The 18,244-nt window shown below is 54.0% G+C and overlaps 40 non-coding genes across 40 annotated transcripts; all 40 read left to right on the plus strand.

Annotated features, from left to right (window-relative positions):
* The first annotated feature begins 730 nt into the window (after window positions 1-730).
* Window positions 731-812, plus strand: Trnal-uag (transfer RNA leucine (anticodon UAG)). The gene has a single exon. It is a non-coding gene; the product is annotated as a tRNA-Leu (tRNA).
* An 80-nt stretch (window positions 813-892) lies between these two features.
* On the plus strand, window positions 893-974 carry Trnal-cag (transfer RNA leucine (anticodon CAG)). Its single transcript has one exon. It is a non-coding gene; the product is annotated as a tRNA-Leu (tRNA).
* Window positions 975-1,256: 282 nt separating this feature from the next.
* Window positions 1,257-1,328, plus strand: Trnae-cuc (transfer RNA glutamic acid (anticodon CUC)). The gene has a single exon. It is a non-coding gene; the product is annotated as a tRNA-Glu (tRNA).
* A 386-nt stretch (window positions 1,329-1,714) lies between these two features.
* Trnah-gug (transfer RNA histidin (anticodon GUG)) lies at window positions 1,715-1,786 on the plus strand. Its single transcript has one exon. It is a non-coding gene; the product is annotated as a tRNA-His (tRNA).
* Window positions 1,787-2,544: 758 nt separating this feature from the next.
* Window positions 2,545-2,626, plus strand: Trnal-uag (transfer RNA leucine (anticodon UAG)). Its single transcript has one exon. It is a non-coding gene; the product is annotated as a tRNA-Leu (tRNA).
* An 80-nt stretch (window positions 2,627-2,706) lies between these two features.
* Window positions 2,707-2,788, plus strand: Trnal-cag (transfer RNA leucine (anticodon CAG)). Its single transcript has one exon. It is a non-coding gene; the product is annotated as a tRNA-Leu (tRNA).
* Window positions 2,789-3,070: 282 nt separating this feature from the next.
* On the plus strand, window positions 3,071-3,142 carry Trnae-cuc (transfer RNA glutamic acid (anticodon CUC)). The gene has a single exon. It is a non-coding gene; the product is annotated as a tRNA-Glu (tRNA).
* Window positions 3,143-3,528: 386 nt separating this feature from the next.
* On the plus strand, window positions 3,529-3,600 carry Trnah-gug (transfer RNA histidin (anticodon GUG)). Its single transcript has one exon. It is a non-coding gene; the product is annotated as a tRNA-His (tRNA).
* Window positions 3,601-4,356: 756 nt separating this feature from the next.
* On the plus strand, window positions 4,357-4,438 carry Trnal-uag (transfer RNA leucine (anticodon UAG)). Its single transcript has one exon. It is a non-coding gene; the product is annotated as a tRNA-Leu (tRNA).
* Window positions 4,439-4,518: 80 nt separating this feature from the next.
* Trnal-cag (transfer RNA leucine (anticodon CAG)) lies at window positions 4,519-4,600 on the plus strand. The gene has a single exon. It is a non-coding gene; the product is annotated as a tRNA-Leu (tRNA).
* A 282-nt stretch (window positions 4,601-4,882) lies between these two features.
* Window positions 4,883-4,954, plus strand: Trnae-cuc (transfer RNA glutamic acid (anticodon CUC)). Its single transcript has one exon. It is a non-coding gene; the product is annotated as a tRNA-Glu (tRNA).
* Window positions 4,955-5,340: 386 nt separating this feature from the next.
* Window positions 5,341-5,412, plus strand: Trnah-gug (transfer RNA histidin (anticodon GUG)). Its single transcript has one exon. It is a non-coding gene; the product is annotated as a tRNA-His (tRNA).
* A 756-nt stretch (window positions 5,413-6,168) lies between these two features.
* Window positions 6,169-6,250, plus strand: Trnal-uag (transfer RNA leucine (anticodon UAG)). The gene has a single exon. It is a non-coding gene; the product is annotated as a tRNA-Leu (tRNA).
* An 80-nt stretch (window positions 6,251-6,330) lies between these two features.
* Window positions 6,331-6,412, plus strand: Trnal-cag (transfer RNA leucine (anticodon CAG)). The gene has a single exon. It is a non-coding gene; the product is annotated as a tRNA-Leu (tRNA).
* Window positions 6,413-6,694: 282 nt separating this feature from the next.
* On the plus strand, window positions 6,695-6,766 carry Trnae-cuc (transfer RNA glutamic acid (anticodon CUC)). The gene has a single exon. It is a non-coding gene; the product is annotated as a tRNA-Glu (tRNA).
* Window positions 6,767-7,152: 386 nt separating this feature from the next.
* Trnah-gug (transfer RNA histidin (anticodon GUG)) lies at window positions 7,153-7,224 on the plus strand. Its single transcript has one exon. It is a non-coding gene; the product is annotated as a tRNA-His (tRNA).
* Window positions 7,225-7,982: 758 nt separating this feature from the next.
* On the plus strand, window positions 7,983-8,064 carry Trnal-uag (transfer RNA leucine (anticodon UAG)). The gene has a single exon. It is a non-coding gene; the product is annotated as a tRNA-Leu (tRNA).
* An 80-nt stretch (window positions 8,065-8,144) lies between these two features.
* Window positions 8,145-8,226, plus strand: Trnal-cag (transfer RNA leucine (anticodon CAG)). Its single transcript has one exon. It is a non-coding gene; the product is annotated as a tRNA-Leu (tRNA).
* A 282-nt stretch (window positions 8,227-8,508) lies between these two features.
* Window positions 8,509-8,580, plus strand: Trnae-cuc (transfer RNA glutamic acid (anticodon CUC)). The gene has a single exon. It is a non-coding gene; the product is annotated as a tRNA-Glu (tRNA).
* Window positions 8,581-8,966: 386 nt separating this feature from the next.
* Window positions 8,967-9,038, plus strand: Trnah-gug (transfer RNA histidin (anticodon GUG)). Its single transcript has one exon. It is a non-coding gene; the product is annotated as a tRNA-His (tRNA).
* A 758-nt stretch (window positions 9,039-9,796) lies between these two features.
* Window positions 9,797-9,878, plus strand: Trnal-uag (transfer RNA leucine (anticodon UAG)). Its single transcript has one exon. It is a non-coding gene; the product is annotated as a tRNA-Leu (tRNA).
* Window positions 9,879-9,958: 80 nt separating this feature from the next.
* On the plus strand, window positions 9,959-10,040 carry Trnal-cag (transfer RNA leucine (anticodon CAG)). The gene has a single exon. It is a non-coding gene; the product is annotated as a tRNA-Leu (tRNA).
* A 282-nt stretch (window positions 10,041-10,322) lies between these two features.
* On the plus strand, window positions 10,323-10,394 carry Trnae-cuc (transfer RNA glutamic acid (anticodon CUC)). The gene has a single exon. It is a non-coding gene; the product is annotated as a tRNA-Glu (tRNA).
* Window positions 10,395-10,780: 386 nt separating this feature from the next.
* Window positions 10,781-10,852, plus strand: Trnah-gug (transfer RNA histidin (anticodon GUG)). Its single transcript has one exon. It is a non-coding gene; the product is annotated as a tRNA-His (tRNA).
* Window positions 10,853-11,610: 758 nt separating this feature from the next.
* On the plus strand, window positions 11,611-11,692 carry Trnal-uag (transfer RNA leucine (anticodon UAG)). Its single transcript has one exon. It is a non-coding gene; the product is annotated as a tRNA-Leu (tRNA).
* An 80-nt stretch (window positions 11,693-11,772) lies between these two features.
* Trnal-cag (transfer RNA leucine (anticodon CAG)) lies at window positions 11,773-11,854 on the plus strand. Its single transcript has one exon. It is a non-coding gene; the product is annotated as a tRNA-Leu (tRNA).
* Window positions 11,855-12,136: 282 nt separating this feature from the next.
* Trnae-cuc (transfer RNA glutamic acid (anticodon CUC)) lies at window positions 12,137-12,208 on the plus strand. The gene has a single exon. It is a non-coding gene; the product is annotated as a tRNA-Glu (tRNA).
* A 386-nt stretch (window positions 12,209-12,594) lies between these two features.
* On the plus strand, window positions 12,595-12,666 carry Trnah-gug (transfer RNA histidin (anticodon GUG)). Its single transcript has one exon. It is a non-coding gene; the product is annotated as a tRNA-His (tRNA).
* A 758-nt stretch (window positions 12,667-13,424) lies between these two features.
* Window positions 13,425-13,506, plus strand: Trnal-uag (transfer RNA leucine (anticodon UAG)). The gene has a single exon. It is a non-coding gene; the product is annotated as a tRNA-Leu (tRNA).
* An 80-nt stretch (window positions 13,507-13,586) lies between these two features.
* Trnal-cag (transfer RNA leucine (anticodon CAG)) lies at window positions 13,587-13,668 on the plus strand. Its single transcript has one exon. It is a non-coding gene; the product is annotated as a tRNA-Leu (tRNA).
* A 282-nt stretch (window positions 13,669-13,950) lies between these two features.
* Window positions 13,951-14,022, plus strand: Trnae-cuc (transfer RNA glutamic acid (anticodon CUC)). Its single transcript has one exon. It is a non-coding gene; the product is annotated as a tRNA-Glu (tRNA).
* Window positions 14,023-14,408: 386 nt separating this feature from the next.
* Trnah-gug (transfer RNA histidin (anticodon GUG)) lies at window positions 14,409-14,480 on the plus strand. Its single transcript has one exon. It is a non-coding gene; the product is annotated as a tRNA-His (tRNA).
* A 758-nt stretch (window positions 14,481-15,238) lies between these two features.
* Window positions 15,239-15,320, plus strand: Trnal-uag (transfer RNA leucine (anticodon UAG)). The gene has a single exon. It is a non-coding gene; the product is annotated as a tRNA-Leu (tRNA).
* Window positions 15,321-15,400: 80 nt separating this feature from the next.
* On the plus strand, window positions 15,401-15,482 carry Trnal-cag (transfer RNA leucine (anticodon CAG)). Its single transcript has one exon. It is a non-coding gene; the product is annotated as a tRNA-Leu (tRNA).
* Window positions 15,483-15,764: 282 nt separating this feature from the next.
* Trnae-cuc (transfer RNA glutamic acid (anticodon CUC)) lies at window positions 15,765-15,836 on the plus strand. Its single transcript has one exon. It is a non-coding gene; the product is annotated as a tRNA-Glu (tRNA).
* Window positions 15,837-16,222: 386 nt separating this feature from the next.
* On the plus strand, window positions 16,223-16,294 carry Trnah-gug (transfer RNA histidin (anticodon GUG)). The gene has a single exon. It is a non-coding gene; the product is annotated as a tRNA-His (tRNA).
* Window positions 16,295-17,052: 758 nt separating this feature from the next.
* Window positions 17,053-17,134, plus strand: Trnal-uag (transfer RNA leucine (anticodon UAG)). Its single transcript has one exon. It is a non-coding gene; the product is annotated as a tRNA-Leu (tRNA).
* An 80-nt stretch (window positions 17,135-17,214) lies between these two features.
* On the plus strand, window positions 17,215-17,296 carry Trnal-cag (transfer RNA leucine (anticodon CAG)). Its single transcript has one exon. It is a non-coding gene; the product is annotated as a tRNA-Leu (tRNA).
* A 282-nt stretch (window positions 17,297-17,578) lies between these two features.
* Trnae-cuc (transfer RNA glutamic acid (anticodon CUC)) lies at window positions 17,579-17,650 on the plus strand. Its single transcript has one exon. It is a non-coding gene; the product is annotated as a tRNA-Glu (tRNA).
* Window positions 17,651-18,036: 386 nt separating this feature from the next.
* Trnah-gug (transfer RNA histidin (anticodon GUG)) lies at window positions 18,037-18,108 on the plus strand. Its single transcript has one exon. It is a non-coding gene; the product is annotated as a tRNA-His (tRNA).
* The last annotated feature ends 136 nt before the right edge of the window (window positions 18,109-18,244 follow it).

An 18,244-nucleotide genomic window follows, 5' to 3' on the forward strand; every position in this document is an offset into this window, starting at 1 on the left:
GCAATAGCGATAGTGCACGAGTACTCGAAATGACAGTGCTCTCTTGATTTTTTCACTCGTGTTCCGCAGGCCGCAGTTTGCACTATCACTTCCTCACCAACACGTAATGTCGCCTCCCAGAGCGCAGACGTCCGCTGCTCTCTGTAGTCGAAAAGGGCAGTTGTTTTGAAGTGCGATGGATGAGCAGCCAGCCCCAGCAGAACAGGAAGCTGTGGCGTGCACTGTTTCTACAAATGCTAGGAACACTGGTGCCCATTGCAGCGCACGTAGCATGGCCGAGCGCTCTATGGCGCTGGTTTAAGGCACCAGTCTCTTCGTAGGCGTCGGTTCGAATCCCAGCGCTGCCAGGGGTTTTGCTGTAGTCGTGTTAACCTGCCGCTTTCTCTTCACGTGTAACCTCCTTGAGCTCACATATGTTTGTTACATGGAGCATTCTAGCTCCGCCTGACAGGTACAGCTATGATACTTTAGTGGTTACGGAAAGCCCAGGTTCGAAACCTGGTCACAGCACGAAAACGTCTCTCGATGCTGTCTCCTTAACTACGACAGCTACAGACAAGTGGCGTCGCTACCATACGGCGGGCACGGCATTTTCTTGTTGTGGATGGCCTAAAGAGACGCTTCCAGTGGGAGAGCAGTGGAAATACATGGCACAGCGATTGCCAAGACACTTACATTTCGGAGTGATCTTTGTACTACAAAGGAAACGTTTCGCCGCTCGTGCTCCAGCGGTAACGTGGCCGAGCGGTCTAAGGCGCTGGTTTTAGGCACCAGTCTCTTCGGAGGCGTGGGTTCGAATCCCACAGCTGCCAATTTTTACGTCTCACTTTTGTGCCGCTGCGGTGTGTTCTCGTGGCGTAGGACGCAGCTCTTGTGACGCGCGTGTTGTGTAGGTAGCGTGGCCGAGCGGTCTAAGGCGCTGGTTTCAGGCACCAGTCTCTTGAGAGGCGTGGGTTCCAACCCCACAGCTGCCAAACGTGTAATGTTTCCTGTGTCGAAGACGGCTGCGCTTATTGCCTGCAAAGAAAACAGCACAACAAGGCGTGAGCTTCTGCTTCGTGAATTGCCGTAGAACAGTGCGTGGTGCAACGACAGGATTTGGAGGCGCCTTTTGCTCTCATCATTGCTGGCGTTCGTCTCCACGAAATGCGTCCGGAGCACGCCGTTCTATAACGCGAGAGAGTGGATTTTTTACAGTTGTCGACAGTTAACCGTGCGTGGTTGCTGCGTTCGCTGGAAGAGCGCTGCCGCCGTTATCCGGTGTGGTCTAGTGGCTAGGATACCTGGCTCTCACCCAGGAGGCCCGGGTTCGATTCCCGGTACCGGAAATGCGCGTTTTTGTTGCTCCTCTTTTGCGACTTGTCCCGACTTTGATCGACTGACGCTACGCTGACGCGTGCAGAAAGCCACGTTAAGTATGATTCGTGGCAACACCTGACGGCGAGAGAGATGCGGCATCTATCCACTTGTTATCCAGCCACATACGGGTACCTGTAGTCAAGAGGCTTGGAGGACTGCAAGATATTGCCACGGAGGTGAATGCAGCTAACCACTGTAGTTAGTGTCCTGACAGCGCAGCAACGTTCATTTGCTCGTATACACGTGATGCGGACCGTGTCTGACACTGCTGTGGCGTACACCTTGGCCTAGGCTTTGCTGTGTATCGCCACTTGCATTCCAGCCAGCTGCTTTCGTGAGCGGCTTCGTGGCCGTGGCCGTGATCGTCTAGTGGTTAGGACACTGCGTTGTGGCCGCAATAACCCAGGTTCGAATCCTGGTCACGGCAATTTTGAAAGTTTTGCCTTACTGCCGTTGCAATAGCGATAGTGCACGAGTACTCGAAATGACAGTGCTCTCTTGATTTTGTCACTCGTGTTCCGCAGGCCGCAGTTTGCACTATCACTTCCTCACCAACACGTAATGTCGCCTCCCAGAGCGCAGACGTCCGCTGCTCTCTGTAGTCGAAAAGGGCAGTTGTTTTGAAGTGCGATGGATGAGCAGCCAGCCCCAGCAGAACAGGAAGCTGTGGCGTGCACTGTTTCTACAAATGCTAGGAACACTGGTGCCCATTGCAGCGCACGTAGCATGGCCGAGCGCTCTATGGCGCTGGTTTAAGGCACCAGTCTCTTCGTAGGCGTCGGTTCGAATCCCAGCGCTGCCAGGGGTTTTGCTGTAGTCGTGTTAACCTGCCGCTTTCTCTTCACGTGTAACCTCCTTGAGCTCACATATGTTTGTTACATGGAGCATTCTAGCTCCGCCTGACAGGTACAGCTATGATACTTTAGTGGTTACGGAAAGCCCAGGTTCGAAACCTGGTCAGAGCACGAAAACGTCTCTCGATGCTGTCTCCTTAACTACGACAGCTACAGACAAGTGGCGTCGCTACCATACGGCGGGCACGGCATTTTCTTGTTGTGGATGGCCTAAAGAGACGCTTCCAGTGGGAGAGCAGTGGAAATACATGGCACAGCGATTGCCAAGACACTTACATTTCGGAGTGATCTTTGTACTACAAAGGAAACGTTTCGCCGCTCGTGCTCCAGCGGTAACGTGGCCGAGCGGTCTAAGGCGCTGGTTTTAGGCACCAGTCTCTTCGGAGGCGTGGGTTCGAATCCCACAGCTGCCAATTTTTACGTCTCACTTTTGTGCCGCTGCGGTGTGTTCTCGTGGCGTAGGACGCAGCTCTTGTGACGCGCGTGTTGTGTAGGTAGCGTGGCCGAGCGGTCTAAGGCGCTGGTTTCAGGCACCAGTCTCTTGAGAGGCGTGGGTTCCAACCCCACAGCTGCCAAACGTGTAATGTTTCCTGTGTCGAAGACGGCTGCGCTTATTGCCTGCAAAGAAAACAGCACAACAAGGCGTGAGCTTCTGCTTCGTGAATTGCCGTAGAACAGTGCGTGGTGCAACGACAGGATTTGGAGGCGCCTTTTGCTCTCATCATTGCTGGCGTTCGTCTCCACGAAATGCGTCCGGAGCACGCCGTTCTATAACGCGAGAGAGTGGATTTTTTACAGTTGTCGACAGTTAACCGTGCGTGGTTGCTGCGTTCGCTGGAAGAGCGCTGCCGCCGTTATCCGGTGTGGTCTAGTGGCTAGGATACCTGGCTCTCACCCAGGAGGCCCGGGTTCGATTCCCGGTACCGGAAATGCGCGTTTTTGTTGCTCCTCTTTTGCGACTTGTCCCGACTTTGATCGACTGACGCTACGCTGACGCGTGCAGAAAGCCACGTTAAGTATGATTCGTGGCAACACCTGACGGCGAGAGAGATGCGGCATCTATCCACTTGTTATCCAGCCACATACGGGTACCTGTAGTCAAGAGGCTTGGAGGACTGCAAGATATTGCCACGGAGGTGAATGCAGCTAACCACTGTAGTTAGTGTCCTGACAGCGCAGCAACGTTCATTTGCTCGTATACACGTGATGCGGACCGTGTCTGACACTGCTGTGGCGTACACCTTGGCCTAGGCTTTGCTGTGTATCGCCACTTGCATTCCAGCCAGCTGCTTTCGTGGGCGGCTTCGTGGCCGTGGCCGTGATCGTCTAGTGGTTAGGACACTGCGTTGTGGCCGCAATAACCCAGGTTCGAATCCTGGTCACGGCAATTTTGAAAGTTTTGCCTTACTGCCGTTGCAATAGCGATAGTGCACGAGTACTCGAAATGACAGTGCTCTCTTGATTTTGTCACTCGTGTTCCGCAGGCCGCAGTTTGCACTATCACTTCCTCACCAACACGTAATGTCGCCTCCCAGAGCGCAGACGTCCGCTGCTCTCTGTAGTCGAAAAGGGCAGTTGTTTTGAAGTGCGATGGATGAGCAGCCAGCCCCAGCAGAACAGGAAGCTGTGGCGTGCACTGTTTCTACAAATGCTAGGAACACTGGTGCCCATTGCAGCGCACGTAGCATGGCCGAGCGCTCTATGGCGCTGGTTTAAGGCACCAGTCTCTTCGTAGGCGTCGGTTCGAATCCCAGCGCTGCCAGGGGTTTTGCTGTAGTCGTGTTCCTGCCGCTTTCTCTTCACGTGTAACCTCCTTGAGCTCACATATGTTTGTTACATGGAGCATTCTAGCTCCGCCTGACAGGTACAGCTATGATACTTTAGTGGTTACGGAAAGCCCAGGTTCGAAACCTGGTCAGAGCACGAAAACGTCTCTCGATGCTGTCTCCTTAACTACGACAGCTACAGACAAGTGGCGTCGCTACCATACGGCGGGCACGGCATTTTCTTGTTGTGGATGGCCTAAAGAGACGCTTCCAGTGGGAGAGCAGTGGAAATACATGGCACAGCGATTGCCAAGACACTTACATTTCGGAGTGATCTTTGTACTACAAAGGAAACGTTTCGCCGCTCGTGCTCCAGCGGTAACGTGGCCGAGCGGTCTAAGGCGCTGGTTTTAGGCACCAGTCTCTTCGGAGGCGTGGGTTCGAATCCCACAGCTGCCAATTTTTACGTCTCACTTTTGTGCCGCTGCGGTGTGTTCTCGTGGCGTAGGACGCAGCTCTTGTGACGCGCGTGTTGTGTAGGTAGCGTGGCCGAGCGGTGTAAGGCGCTGGTTTCAGGCACCAGTCTCTTGAGAGGCGTGGGTTCCAACCCCACAGCTGCCAAACGTGTAATGTTTCCTGTGTCGAAGACGGCTGCGCTTATTGCCTGCAAAGAAAACAGCACAACAAGGCGTGAGCTTCTGCTTCGTGAATTGCCGTAGAACAGTGCGTGGTGCAACGACAGGATTTGGAGGCGCCTTTTGCTCTCATCATTGCTGGCGTTCGTCTCCACGAAATGCGTCCGGAGCACGCCGTTCTATAACGCGAGAGAGTGGATTTTTTACAGTTGTCGACAGTTAACCGTGCGTGGTTGCTGCGTTCGCTGGAAGAGCGCTGCCGCCGTTATCCGGTGTGGTCTAGTGGCTAGGATACCTGGCTCTCACCCAGGAGGCCCGGGTTCGATTCCCGGTACCGGAAATGCGCGTTTTTGTTGCTCCTCTTTTGCGACTTGTCCCGACTTTGATCGACTGACGCTACGCTGACGCGTGCAGAAAGCCACGTTAAGTATGATTCGTGGCAACACCTGACGGCGAGAGAGATGCGGCATCTATCCACTTGTTATCCAGCCACATACGGGTACCTGTAGTCAAGAGGCTTGGAGGACTGCAAGATATTGCCACGGAGGTGAATGCAGCTAACCACTGTAGTTAGTGTCCTGACAGCGCAGCAACGTTCATTTGCTCGTATACACGTGATGCGGACCGTGTCTGACACTGCTGTGGCGTACACCTTGGCCTAGGCTTTGCTGTGTATCGCCACTTGCATTCCAGCCAGCTGCTTTCGTGGGCGGCTTCGTGGCCGTGGCCGTGATCGTCTAGTGGTTAGGACACTGCGTTGTGGCCGCAATAACCCAGGTTCGAATCCTGGTCACGGCAATTTTGAAAGTTTTGCCTTACTGCCGTTGCAATAGCGATAGTGCACGAGTACTCGAAATGACAGTGCTCTCTTGATTTTGTCACTCGTGTTCCGCAGGCCGCAGTTTGCACTATCACTTCCTCACCAACACGTAATGTCGCCTCCCAGAGCGCAGACGTCCGCTGCTCTCTGTAGTCGAAAAGGGCAGTTGTTTTGAAGTGCGATGGATGAGCAGCCAGCCCCAGCAGAACAGGAAGCTGTGGCGTGCACTGTTTCTACAAATGCTAGGAACACTGGTGCCCATTGCAGCGCACGTAGCATGGCCGAGCGCTCTATGGCGCTGGTTTAAGGCACCAGTCTCTTCGTAGGCGTCGGTTCGAATCCCAGCGCTGCCAGGGGTTTTGCTGTAGTCGTGTTCCTGCCGCTTTCTCTTCACGTGTAACCTCCTTGAGCTCACATATGTTTGTTACATGGAGCATTCTAGCTCCGCCTGACAGGTACAGCTATGATACTTTAGTGGTTACGGAAAGCCCAGGTTCGAAACCTGGTCAGAGCACGAAAACGTCTCTCGATGCTGTCTCCTTAACTACGACAGCTACAGACAAGTGGCGTCGCTACCATACGGCGGGCACGGCATTTTCTTGTTGTGGATGGCCTAAAGAGACGCTTCCAGTGGGAGAGCAGTGGAAATACATGGCACAGCGATTGCCAAGACACTTACATTTCGGAGTGATCTTTGTACTACAAAGGAAACGTTTCGCCGCTCGTGCTCCAGCGGTAACGTGGCCGAGCGGTCTAAGGCGCTGGTTTTAGGCACCAGTCTCTTCGGAGGCGTGGGTTCGAATCCCACAGCTGCCAATTTTTACGTCTCACTTTTGTGCCGCTGCGGTGTGTTCTCGTGGCGTAGGACGCAGCTCTTGTGACGCGCGTGTTGTGTAGGTAGCGTGGCCGAGCGGTCTAAGGCGCTGGTTTCAGGCACCAGTCTCTTGAGAGGCGTGGGTTCCAACCCCACAGCTGCCAAACGTGTAATGTTTCCTGTGTCGAAGACGGCTGCGCTTATTGCCTGCAAAGAAAACAGCACAACAAGGCGTGAGCTTCTGCTTCGTGAATTGCCGTAGAACAGTGCGTGGTGCAACGACAGGATTTGGAGGCGCCTTTTGCTCTCATCATTGCTGGCGTTCGTCTCCACGAAATGCGTCCGGAGCACGCCGTTCTATAACGCGAGAGAGTGGATTTTTTACAGTTGTCGACAGTTAACCGTGCGTGGTTGCTGCGTTCGCTGGAAGAGCGCTGCCGCCGTTATCCGGTGTGGTCTAGTGGCTAGGATACCTGGCTCTCACCCAGGAGGCCCGGGTTCGATTCCCGGTACCGGAAATGCGCGTTTTTGTTGCTCCTCTTTTGCGACTTGTCCCGACTTTGATCGACTGACGCTACGCTGACGCGTGCAGAAAGCCACGTTAAGTATGATTCGTGGCAACACCTGACGGCGAGAGAGATGCGGCATCTATCCACTTGTTATCCAGCCACATACGGGTACCTGTAGTCAAGAGGCTTGGAGGACTGCAAGATATTGCCACGGAGGTGAATGCAGCTAACCACTGTAGTTAGTGTCCTGACAGCGCAGCAACGTTCATTTGCTCGTATACACGTGATGCGGACCGTGTCTGACACTGCTGTGGCGTACACCTTGGCCTAGGCTTTGCTGTGTATCGCCACTTGCATTCCAGCCAGCTGCTTTCGTGGGCGGCTTCGTGGCCGTGGCCGTGATCGTCTAGTGGTTAGGACACTGCGTTGTGGCCGCAATAACCCAGGTTCGAATCCTGGTCACGGCAATTTTGAAAGTTTTGCCTTACTGCCGTTGCAATAGCGATAGTGCACGAGTACTCGAAATGACAGTGCTCTCTTGATTTTGTCACTCGTGTTCCGCAGGCCGCAGTTTGCACTATCACTTCCTCACCAACACGTAATGTCGCCTCCCAGAGCGCAGACGTCCGCTGCTCTCTGTAGTCGAAAAGGGCAGTTGTTTTGAAGTGCGATGGATGAGCAGCCAGCCCCAGCAGAACAGGAAGCTGTGGCGTGCACTGTTTCTACAAATGCTAGGAACACTGGTGCCCATTGCAGCGCACGTAGCATGGCCGAGCGCTCTATGGCGCTGGTTTAAGGCACCAGTCTCTTCGTAGGCGTCGGTTCGAATCCCAGCGCTGCCAGGGGTTTTGCTGTAGTCGTGTTAACCTGCCGCTTTCTCTTCACGTGTAACCTCCTTGAGCTCACATATGTTTGTTACATGGAGCATTCTAGCTCCGCCTGACAGGTACAGCTATGATACTTTAGTGGTTACGGAAAGCCCAGGTTCGAAACCTGGTCACAGCACGAAAACGTCTCTCGATGCTGTCTCCTTAACTACGACAGCTACAGACAAGTGGCGTCGCTACCATACGGCGGGCACGGCATTTTCTTGTTGTGGATGGCCTAAAGAGACGCTTCCAGTGGGAGAGCAGTGGAAATACATGGCACAGCGATTGCCAAGACACTTACATTTCGGAGTGATCTTTGTACTACAAAGGAAACGTTTCGCCGCTCGTGCTCCAGCGGTAACGTGGCCGAGCGGTCTAAGGCGCTGGTTTTAGGCACCAGTCTCTTCGGAGGCGTGGGTTCGAATCCCACAGCTGCCAATTTTTACGTCTCACTTTTGTGCCGCTGCGGTGTGTTCTCGTGGCGTAGGACGCAGCTCTTGTGACGCGCGTGTTGTGTAGGTAGCGTGGCCGAGCGGTGTAAGGCGCTGGTTTCAGGCACCAGTCTCTTGAGAGGCGTGGGTTCCAACCCCACAGCTGCCAAACGTGTAATGTTTCCTGTGTCGAAGACGGCTGCGCTTATTGCCTGCAAAGAAAACAGCACAACAAGGCGTGAGCTTCTGCTTCGTGAATTGCCGTAGAACAGTGCGTGGTGCAACGACAGGATTTGGAGGCGCCTTTTGCTCTCATCATTGCTGGCGTTCGTCTCCACGAAATGCGTCCGGAGCACGCCGTTCTATAACGCGAGAGAGTGGATTTTTTACAGTTGTCGACAGTTAACCGTGCGTGGTTGCTGCGTTCGCTGGAAGAGCGCTGCCGCCGTTATCCGGTGTGGTCTAGTGGCTAGGATACCTGGCTCTCACCCAGGAGGCCCGGGTTCGATTCCCGGTACCGGAAATGCGCGTTTTTGTTGCTCCTCTTTTGCGACTTGTCCCGACTTTGATCGACTGACGCTACGCTGACGCGTGCAGAAAGCCACGTTAAGTATGATTCGTGGCAACACCTGACGGCGAGAGAGATGCGGCATCTATCCACTTGTTATCCAGCCACATACGGGTACCTGTAGTCAAGAGGCTTGGAGGACTGCAAGATATTGCCACGGAGGTGAATGCAGCTAACCACTGTAGTTAGTGTCCTGACAGCGCAGCAACGTTCATTTGCTCGTATACACGTGATGCGGACCGTGTCTGACACTGCTGTGGCGTACACCTTGGCCTAGGCTTTGCTGTGTATCGCCACTTGCATTCCAGCCAGCTGCTTTCGTGGGCGGCTTCGTGGCCGTGGCCGTGATCGTCTAGTGGTTAGGACATTGCGTTGTGGCCGCAATAACCCAGGTTCGAATCCTGGTCACGGCAATTTTGAAAGTTTTGCCTTACTGCCGTTGCAATAGCGATAGTGCACGAGTACTCGAAATGACAGTGCTCTCTTGATTTTGTCACTCGTGTTCCGCAGGCCGCAGTTTGCACTATCACTTCCTCACCAACACGTAATGTCGCCTCCCAGAGCGCAGACGTCCGCTGCTCTCTGTAGTCGAAAAGGGCAGTTGTTTTGAAGTGCGATGGATGAGCAGCCAGCCCCAGCAGAACAGGAAGCTGTGGCGTGCACTGTTTCTACAAATGCTAGGAACACTGGTGCCCATTGCAGCGCACGTAGCATGGCCGAGCGCTCTATGGCGCTGGTTTAAGGCACCAGTCTCTTCGTAGGCGTCGGTTCGAATCCCAGCGCTGCCAGGGGTTTTGCTGTAGTCGTGTTAACCTGCCGCTTTCTCTTCACGTGTAACCTCCTTGAGCTCACATATGTTTGTTACATGGAGCATTCTAGCTCCGCCTGACAGGTACAGCTATGATACTTTAGTGGTTACGGAAAGCCCAGGTTCGAAACCTGGTCACAGCACGAAAACGTCTCTCGATGCTGTCTCCTTAACTACGACAGCTACAGACAAGTGGCGTCGCTACCATACGGCGGGCACGGCATTTTCTTGTTGTGGATGGCCTAAAGAGACGCTTCCAGTGGGAGAGCAGTGGAAATACATGGCACAGCGATTGCCAAGACACTTACATTTCGGAGTGATCTTTGTACTACAAAGGAAACGTTTCGCCGCTCGTGCTCCAGCGGTAACGTGGCCGAGCGGTCTAAGGCGCTGGTTTTAGGCACCAGTCTCTTCGGAGGCGTGGGTTCGAATCCCACAGCTGCCAATTTTTACGTCTCACTTTTGTGCCGCTGCGGTGTGTTCTCGTGGCGTAGGACGCAGCTCTTGTGACGCGCGTGTTGTGTAGGTAGCGTGGCCGAGCGGTCTAAGGCGCTGGTTTCAGGCACCAGTCTCTTGAGAGGCGTGGGTTCCAACCCCACAGCTGCCAAACGTGTAATGTTTCCTGTGTCGAAGACGGCTGCGCTTATTGCCTGCAAAGAAAACAGCACAACAAGGCGTGAGCTTCTGCTTCGTGAATTGCCGTAGAACAGTGCGTGGTGCAACGACAGGATTTGGAGGCGCCTTTTGCTCTCATCATTGCTGGCGTTCGTCTCCACGAAATGCGTCCGGAGCACGCCGTTCTATAACGCGAGAGAGTGGATTTTTTACAGTTGTCGACAGTTAACCGTGCGTGGTTGCTGCGTTCGCTGGAAGAGCGCTGCCGCCGTTATCCGGTGTGGTCTAGTGGCTAGGATACCTGGCTCTCACCCAGGAGGCCCGGGTTCGATTCCCGGTACCGGAAATGCGCGTTTTTGTTGCTCCTCTTTTGCGACTTGTCCCGAGTTTGATCGACTGACGCTACGCTGACGCGTGCAGAAAGCCACGTTAAGTATGATTCGTGGCAACACCTGACGGCGAGAGAGATGCGGCATCTATCCACTTGTTATCCAGCCACATACGGGTACCTGTAGTCAAGAGGCTTGGAGGACTGCAAGATATTGCCACGGAGGTGAATGCAGCTAACCACTGTAGTTAGTGTCCTGACAGCGCAGCAACGTTCATTTGCTCGTATACACGTGATGCGGACCGTGTCTGACACTGCTGTGGCGTACACCTTGGCCTAGGCTTTGCTGTGTATCGCCACTTGCATTCCAGCCAGCTGCTTTCGTGGGCGGCTTCGTGGCCGTGGCCGTGATCGTCTAGTGGTTAGGACATTGCGTTGTGGCCGCAATAACCCAGGTTCGAATCCTGGTCACGGCAATTTTGAAAGTTTTGCCTTACTGCCGTTGCAATAGCGATAGTGCACGAGTACTCGAAATGACAGTGCTCTCTTGATTTTGTCACTCGTGTTCCGCAGGCCGCAGTTTGCACTATCACTTCCTCACCAACACGTAATGTCGCCTCCCAGAGCGCAGACGTCCGCTGCTCTCTGTAGTCGAAAAGGGCAGTTGTTTTGAAGTGCGATGGATGAGCAGCCAGCCCCAGCAGAACAGGAAGCTGTGGCGTGCACTGTTTCTACAAATGCTAGGAACACTGGTGCCCATTGCAGCGCACGTAGCATGGCCGAGCGCTCTATGGCGCTGGTTTAAGGCACCAGTCTCTTCGTAGGCGTCGGTTCGAATCCCAGCGCTGCCAGGGGTTTTGCTGTAGTCGTGTTAACCTGCCGCTTTCTCTTCACGTGTAACCTCCTTGAGCTCACATATGTTTGTTACATGGAGCATTCTAGCTCCGCCTGACAGGTACAGCTATGATACTTTAGTGGTTACGGAAAGCCCAGGTTCGAAACCTGGTCACAGCACGAAAACGTCTCTCGATGCTGTCTCCTTAACTACGACAGCTACAGACAAGTGGCGTCGCTACCATACGGCGGGCACGGCATTTTCTTGTTGTGGATGGCCTAAAGAGACGCTTCCAGTGGGAGAGCAGTGGAAATACATGGCACAGCGATTGCCAAGACACTTACATTTCGGAGTGATCTTTGTACTACAAAGGAAACGTTTCGCCGCTCGTGCTCCAGCGGTAACGTGGCCGAGCGGTCTAAGGCGCTGGTTTTAGGCACCAGTCTCTTCGGAGGCGTGGGTTCGAATCCCACAGCTGCCAATTTTTACGTCTCACTTTTGTGCCGCTGCGGTGTGTTCTCGTGGCGTAGGACGCAGCTCTTGTGACGCGCGTGTTGTGTAGGTAGCGTGGCCGAGCGGTCTAAGGCGCTGGTTTCAGGCACCAGTCTCTTGAGAGGCGTGGGTTCCAACCCCACAGCTGCCAAACGTGTAATGTTTCCTGTGTCGAAGACGGCTGCGCTTATTGCCTGCAAAGAAAACAGCACAACAAGGCGTGAGCTTCTGCTTCGTGAATTGCCGTAGAACAGTGCGTGGTGCAACGACAGGATTTGGAGGCGCCTTTTGCTCTCATCATTGCTGGCGTTCGTCTCCACGAAATGCGTCCGGAGCACGCCGTTCTATAACGCGAGAGAGTGGATTTTTTACAGTTGTCGACAGTTAACCGTGCGTGGTTGCTGCGTTCGCTGGAAGAGCGCTGCCGCCGTTATCCGGTGTGGTCTAGTGGCTAGGATACCTGGCTCTCACCCAGGAGGCCCGGGTTCGATTCCCGGTACCGGAAATGCGCGTTTTTGTTGCTCCTCTTTTGCGACTTGTCCCGAGTTTGATCGACTGACGCTACGCTGACGCGTGCAGAAAGCCACGTTAAGTATGATTCGTGGCAACACCTGACGGCGAGAGAGATGCGGCATCTATCCACTTGTTATCCAGCCACATACGGGTACCTGTAGTCAAGAGGCTTGGAGGACTGCAAGATATTGCCACGGAGGTGAATGCAGCTAACCACTGTAGTTAGTGTCCTGACAGCGCAGCAACGTTCATTTGCTCGTATACACGTGATGCGGACCGTGTCTGACACTGCTGTGGCGTACACCTTGGCCTAGGCTTTGCTGTGTATCGCCACTTGCATTCCAGCCAGCTGCTTTCGTGGGCGGCTTCGTGGCCGTGGCCGTGATCGTCTAGTGGTTAGGACACTGCGTTGTGGCCGCAATAACCCAGGTTCGAATCCTGGTCACGGCAATTTTGAAAGTTTTGCCTTACTGCCGTTGCAATAGCGATAGTGCACGAGTACTCGAAATGACAGTGCTCTCTTGATTTTGTCACTCGTGTTCCGCAGGCCGCAGTTTGCACTATCACTTCCTCACCAACACGTAATGTCGCCTCCCAGAGCGCAGACGTCCGCTGCTCTCTGTAGTCGAAAAGGGCAGTTGTTTTGAAGTGCGATGGATGAGCAGCCAGCCCCAGCAGAACAGGAAGCTGTGGCGTGCACTGTTTCTACAAATGCTAGGAACACTGGTGCCCATTGCAGCGCACGTAGCATGGCCGAGCGCTCTATGGCGCTGGTTTAAGGCACCAGTCTCTTCGTAGGCGTCGGTTCGAATCCCAGCGCTGCCAGGGGTTTTGCTGTAGTCGTGTTAACCTGCCGCTTTCTCTTCACGTGTAACCTCCTTGAGCTCACATATGTTTGTTACATGGAGCATTCTAGCTCCGCCTGACAGGTACAGCTATGATACTTTAGTGGTTACGGAAAGCCCAGGTTCGAAACCTGGTCACAGCACGAAAACGTCTCTCGATGCTGTCTCCTTAACTACGACAGCTACAGACAAGTGGCGTCGCTACCATACGGCGGGCACGGCATTTTCTTGTTGTGGATGGCCTAAAGAGACGCTTCCAGTGGGAGAGCAGTGGAAATACATGGCACAGCGATTGCCAAGACACTTACATTTCGGAGTGATCTTTGTACTACAAAGGAAACGTTTCGCCGCTCGTGCTCCAGCGGTAACGTGGCCGAGCGGTCTAAGGCGCTGGTTTTAGGCACCAGTCTCTTCGGAGGCGTGGGTTCGAATCCCACAGCTGCCAATTTTTACGTCTCACTTTTGTGCCGCTGCGGTGTGTTCTCGTGGCGTAGGACGCAGCTCTTGTGACGCGCGTGTTGTGTAGGTAGCGTGGCCGAGCGGTCTAAGGCGCTGGTTTCAGGCACCAGTCTCTTGAGAGGCGTGGGTTCCAACCCCACAGCTGCCAAACGTGTAATGTTTCCTGTGTCGAAGACGGCTGCGCTTATTGCCTGCAAAGAAAACAGCACAACAAGGCGTGAGCTTCTGCTTCGTGAATTGCCGTAGAACAGTGCGTGGTGCAACGACAGGATTTGGAGGCGCCTTTTGCTCTCATCATTGCTGGCGTTCGTCTCCACGAAATGCGTCCGGAGCACGCCGTTCTATAACGCGAGAGAGTGGATTTTTTACAGTTGTCGACAGTTAACCGTGCGTGGTTGCTGCGTTCGCTGGAAGAGCGCTGCCGCCGTTATCCGGTGTGGTCTAGTGGCTAGGATACCTGGCTCTCACCCAGGAGGCCCGGGTTCGATTCCCGGTACCGGAAATGCGCGTTTTTGTTGCTCCTCTTTTGCGACTTGTCCCGACTTTGATCGACTGACGCTACGCTGACGCGTGCAGAAAGCCACGTTAAGTATGATTCGTGGCAACACCTGACGGCGAGAGAGATGCGGCATCTATCCACTTGTTATCCAGCCACATACGGGTACCTGTAGTCAAGAGGCTTGGAGGACTGCAAGATATTGCCACGGAGGTGAATGCAGCTAACCACTGTAGTTAGTGTCCTGACAGCGCAGCAACGTTCATTTGCTCGTATACACGTGATGCGGACCGTGTCTGACACTGCTGTGGCGTACACCTTGGCCTAGGCTTTGCTGTGTATCGCCACTTGCATTCCAGCCAGCTGCTTTCGTGGGCGGCTTCGTGGCCGTGGCCGTGATCGTCTAGTGGTTAGGACACTGCGTTGTGGCCGCAATAACCCAGGTTCGAATCCTGGTCACGGCAATTTTGAAAGTTTTGCCTTACTGCCGTTGCAATAGCGATAGTGCACGAGTACTCGAAATGACAGTGCTCTCTTGATTTTGTCACTCGTGTTCCGCAGGCCGCAGTTTGCACTATCACTTCCTCACCAACACGTAATGTCGCCTCCCAGAGCGCAGACGTCCGCTGCTCTCTGTAGTCGAAAAGGGCAGTTGTTTTGAAGTGCGATGGATGAGCAGCCAGCCCCAGCAGAACAGGAAGCTGTGGCGTGCACTGTTTCTACAAATGCTAGGAACACTGGTGCCCATTGCAGCGCACGTAGCATGGCCGAGCGCTCTATGGCGCTGGTTTAAGGCACCAGTCTCTTCGTAGGCGTCGGTTCGAATCCCAGCGCTGCCAGGGGTTTTGCTGTAGTCGTGTTAACCTGCCGCTTTCTCTTCACGTGTAACCTCCTTGAGCTCACATATGTTTGTTACATGGAGCATTCTAGCTCCGCCTGACAGGTACAGCTATGATACTTTAGTGGTTACGGAAAGCCCAGGTTCGAAACCTGGTCACAGCACGAAAACGTCTCTCGATGCTGTCTCCTTAACTACGACAGCTACAGACAAGTGGCGTCGCTACCATACGGCGGGCACGGCATTTTCTTGTTGTGGATGGCCTAAAGAGACGCTTCCAGTGGGAGAGCAGTGGAAATACATGGCACAGCGATTGCCAAGACACTTACATTTCGGAGTGATCTTTGTACTACAAAGGAAACGTTTCGCCGCTCGTGCTCCAGCGGTAACGTGGCCGAGCGGTCTAAGGCGCTGGTTTTAGGCACCAGTCTCTTCGGAGGCGTGGGTTCGAATCCCACAGCTGCCAATTTTTACGTCTCACTTTTGTGCCGCTGCGGTGTGTTCTCGTGGCGTAGGACGCAGCTCTTGTGACGCGCGTGTTGTGTAGGTAGCGTGGCCGAGCGGTGTAAGGCGCTGGTTTCAGGCACCAGTCTCTTGAGAGGCGTGGGTTCCAACCCCACAGCTGCCAAACGTGTAATGTTTCCTGTGTCGAAGACGGCTGCGCTTATTGCCTGCAAAGAAAACAGCACAACAAGGCGTGAGCTTCTGCTTCGTGAATTGCCGTAGAACAGTGCGTGGTGCAACGACAGGATTTGGAGGCGCCTTTTGCTCTCATCATTGCTGGCGTTCGTCTCCACGAAATGCGTCCGGAGCACGCCGTTCTATAACGCGAGAGAGTGGATTTTTTACAGTTGTCGACAGTTAACCGTGCGTGGTTGCTGCGTTCGCTGGAAGAGCGCTGCCGCCGTTATCCGGTGTGGTCTAGTGGCTAGGATACCTGGCTCTCACCCAGGAGGCCCGGGTTCGATTCCCGGTACCGGAAATGCGCGTTTTTGTTGCTCCTCTTTTGCGACTTGTCCCGACTTTGATCGACTGACGCTACGCTGACGCGTGCAGAAAGCCACGTTAAGTATGATTCGTGGCAACACCTGACGGCGAGAGAGATGCGGCATCTATCCACTTGTTATCCAGCCACATACGGGTACCTGTAGTCAAGAGGCTTGGAGGACTGCAAGATATTGCCACGGAGGTGAATGCAGCTAACCACTGTAGTTAGTGTCCTGACAGCGCAGCAACGTTCATTTGCTCGTATACACGTGATGCGGACCGTGTCTGACACTGCTGTGGCGTACACCTTGGCCTAGGCTTTGCTGTGTATCGCCACTTGCATTCCAGCCAGCTGCTTTCGTGGGCGGCTTCGTGGCCGTGGCCGTGATCGTCTAGTGGTTAGGACATTGCGTTGTGGCCGCAATAACCCAGGTTCGAATCCTGGTCACGGCAATTTTGAAAGTTTTGCCTTACTGCCGTTGCAATAGCGATAGTGCACGAGTACTCGAAATGACAGTGCTCTCTTGATTTTGTCACTCGTGTTCCGCAGGCCGCAGTTTGCACTATCACTTCCTCACCAACACGTAATGTCGCCTCCCAGAGCGCAGACGTCCGCTGCTCTCTGTAGTCGAAAAGGGCAGTTGTTTTGAAGTGCGATGGATGAGCAGCCAGCCCCAGCAGAACAGGAAGCTGTGGCGTGCACTGTTTCTACAAATGCTAGGAACACTGGTGCCCATTGCAGCGCACGTAGCATGGCCGAGCGCTCTATGGCGCTGGTTTAAGGCACCAGTCTCTTCGTAGGCGTCGGTTCGAATCCCAGCGCTGCCAGGGGTTTTGCTGTAGTCGTGTTAACCTGCCGCTTTCTCTTCACGTGTAACCTCCTTGAGCTCACATATGTTTGTTACATGGAGCATTCTAGCTCCGCCTGACAGGTACAGCTATGATACTTTAGTGGTTACGGAAAGCCCAGGTTCGAAACCTGGTCACAGCACGAAAACGTCTCTCGATGCTGTCTCCTTAACTACGACAGCTACAGACAAGTGGCGTCGCTACCATACGGCGGGCACGGCATTTTCTTGTTGTGGATGGCCTAAAGAGACGCTTCCAGTGGGAGAGCAGTGGAAATACATGGCACAGCGATTGCCAAGACACTTACATTTCGGAGTGATCTTTGTACTACAAAGGAAACGTTTCGCCGCTCGTGCTCCAGCGGTAACGTGGCCGAGCGGTCTAAGGCGCTGGTTTTAGGCACCAGTCTCTTCGGAGGCGTGGGTTCGAATCCCACAGCTGCCAATTTTTACGTCTCACTTTTGTGCCGCTGCGGTGTGTTCTCGTGGCGTAGGACGCAGCTCTTGTGACGCGCGTGTTGTGTAGGTAGCGTGGCCGAGCGGTCTAAGGCGCTGGTTTCAGGCACCAGTCTCTTGAGAGGCGTGGGTTCCAACCCCACAGCTGCCAAACGTGTAATGTTTCCTGTGTCGAAGACGGCTGCGCTTATTGCCTGCAAAGAAAACAGCACAACAAGGCGTGAGCTTCTGCTTCGTGAATTGCCGTAGAACAGTGCGTGGTGCAACGACAGGATTTGGAGGCGCCTTTTGCTCTCATCATTGCTGGCGTTCGTCTCCACGAAATGCGTCCGGAGCACGCCGTTCTATAACGCGAGAGAGTGGATTTTTTACAGTTGTCGACAGTTAACCGTGCGTGGTTGCTGCGTTCGCTGGAAGAGCGCTGCCGCCGTTATCCGGTGTGGTCTAGTGGCTAGGATACCTGGCTCTCACCCAGGAGGCCCGGGTTCGATTCCCGGTACCGGAAATGCGCGTTTTTGTTGCTCCTCTTTTGCGACTTGTCCCGAGTTTGATCGACTGACGCTACGCTGACGCGTGCAGAAAGCCACGTTAAGTATGATTCGTGGCAACACCTGACGGCGAGAGAGATGCGGCATCTATCCACTTGTTATCCAGCCACATACGGGTACCTGTAGTCAAGAGGCTTGGAGGACTGCAAGATATTGCCACGGAGGTGAATGCAGCTAACCACTGTAGTTAGTGTCCTGACAGCGCAGCAACGTTCATTTGCTCGTATACACGTGATGCGGACCGTGTCTGACACTGCTGTGGCGTACACCTTGGCCTAGGCTTTGCTGTGTATCGCCACTTGCATTCCAGCCAGCTGCTTTCGTGGGCGGCTTCGTGGCCGTGGCCGTGATCGTCTAGTGGTTAGGACATTGCGTTGTGGCCGCAATAACCCAGGTTCGAATCCTGGTCACGGCAATTTTGAAAGTTTTGCCTTACTGCCGTTGCAATAGCGATAGTGCACGAGTACTCGAAATGACAGTGCTCTCTTGATTTTGTCACTCGTGTTCCGCAGGCCGCAGTTTGCACTATCACTTCCTCACCAACACGTAAT

This window comes from Schistocerca nitens, chromosome 1 (assembly GCF_023898315.1).
Source record: "Schistocerca nitens isolate TAMUIC-IGC-003100 chromosome 1, iqSchNite1.1, whole genome shotgun sequence".
Classification (NCBI taxonomy): Eukaryota; Metazoa; Arthropoda; class Insecta; order Orthoptera; family Acrididae; genus Schistocerca; species Schistocerca nitens.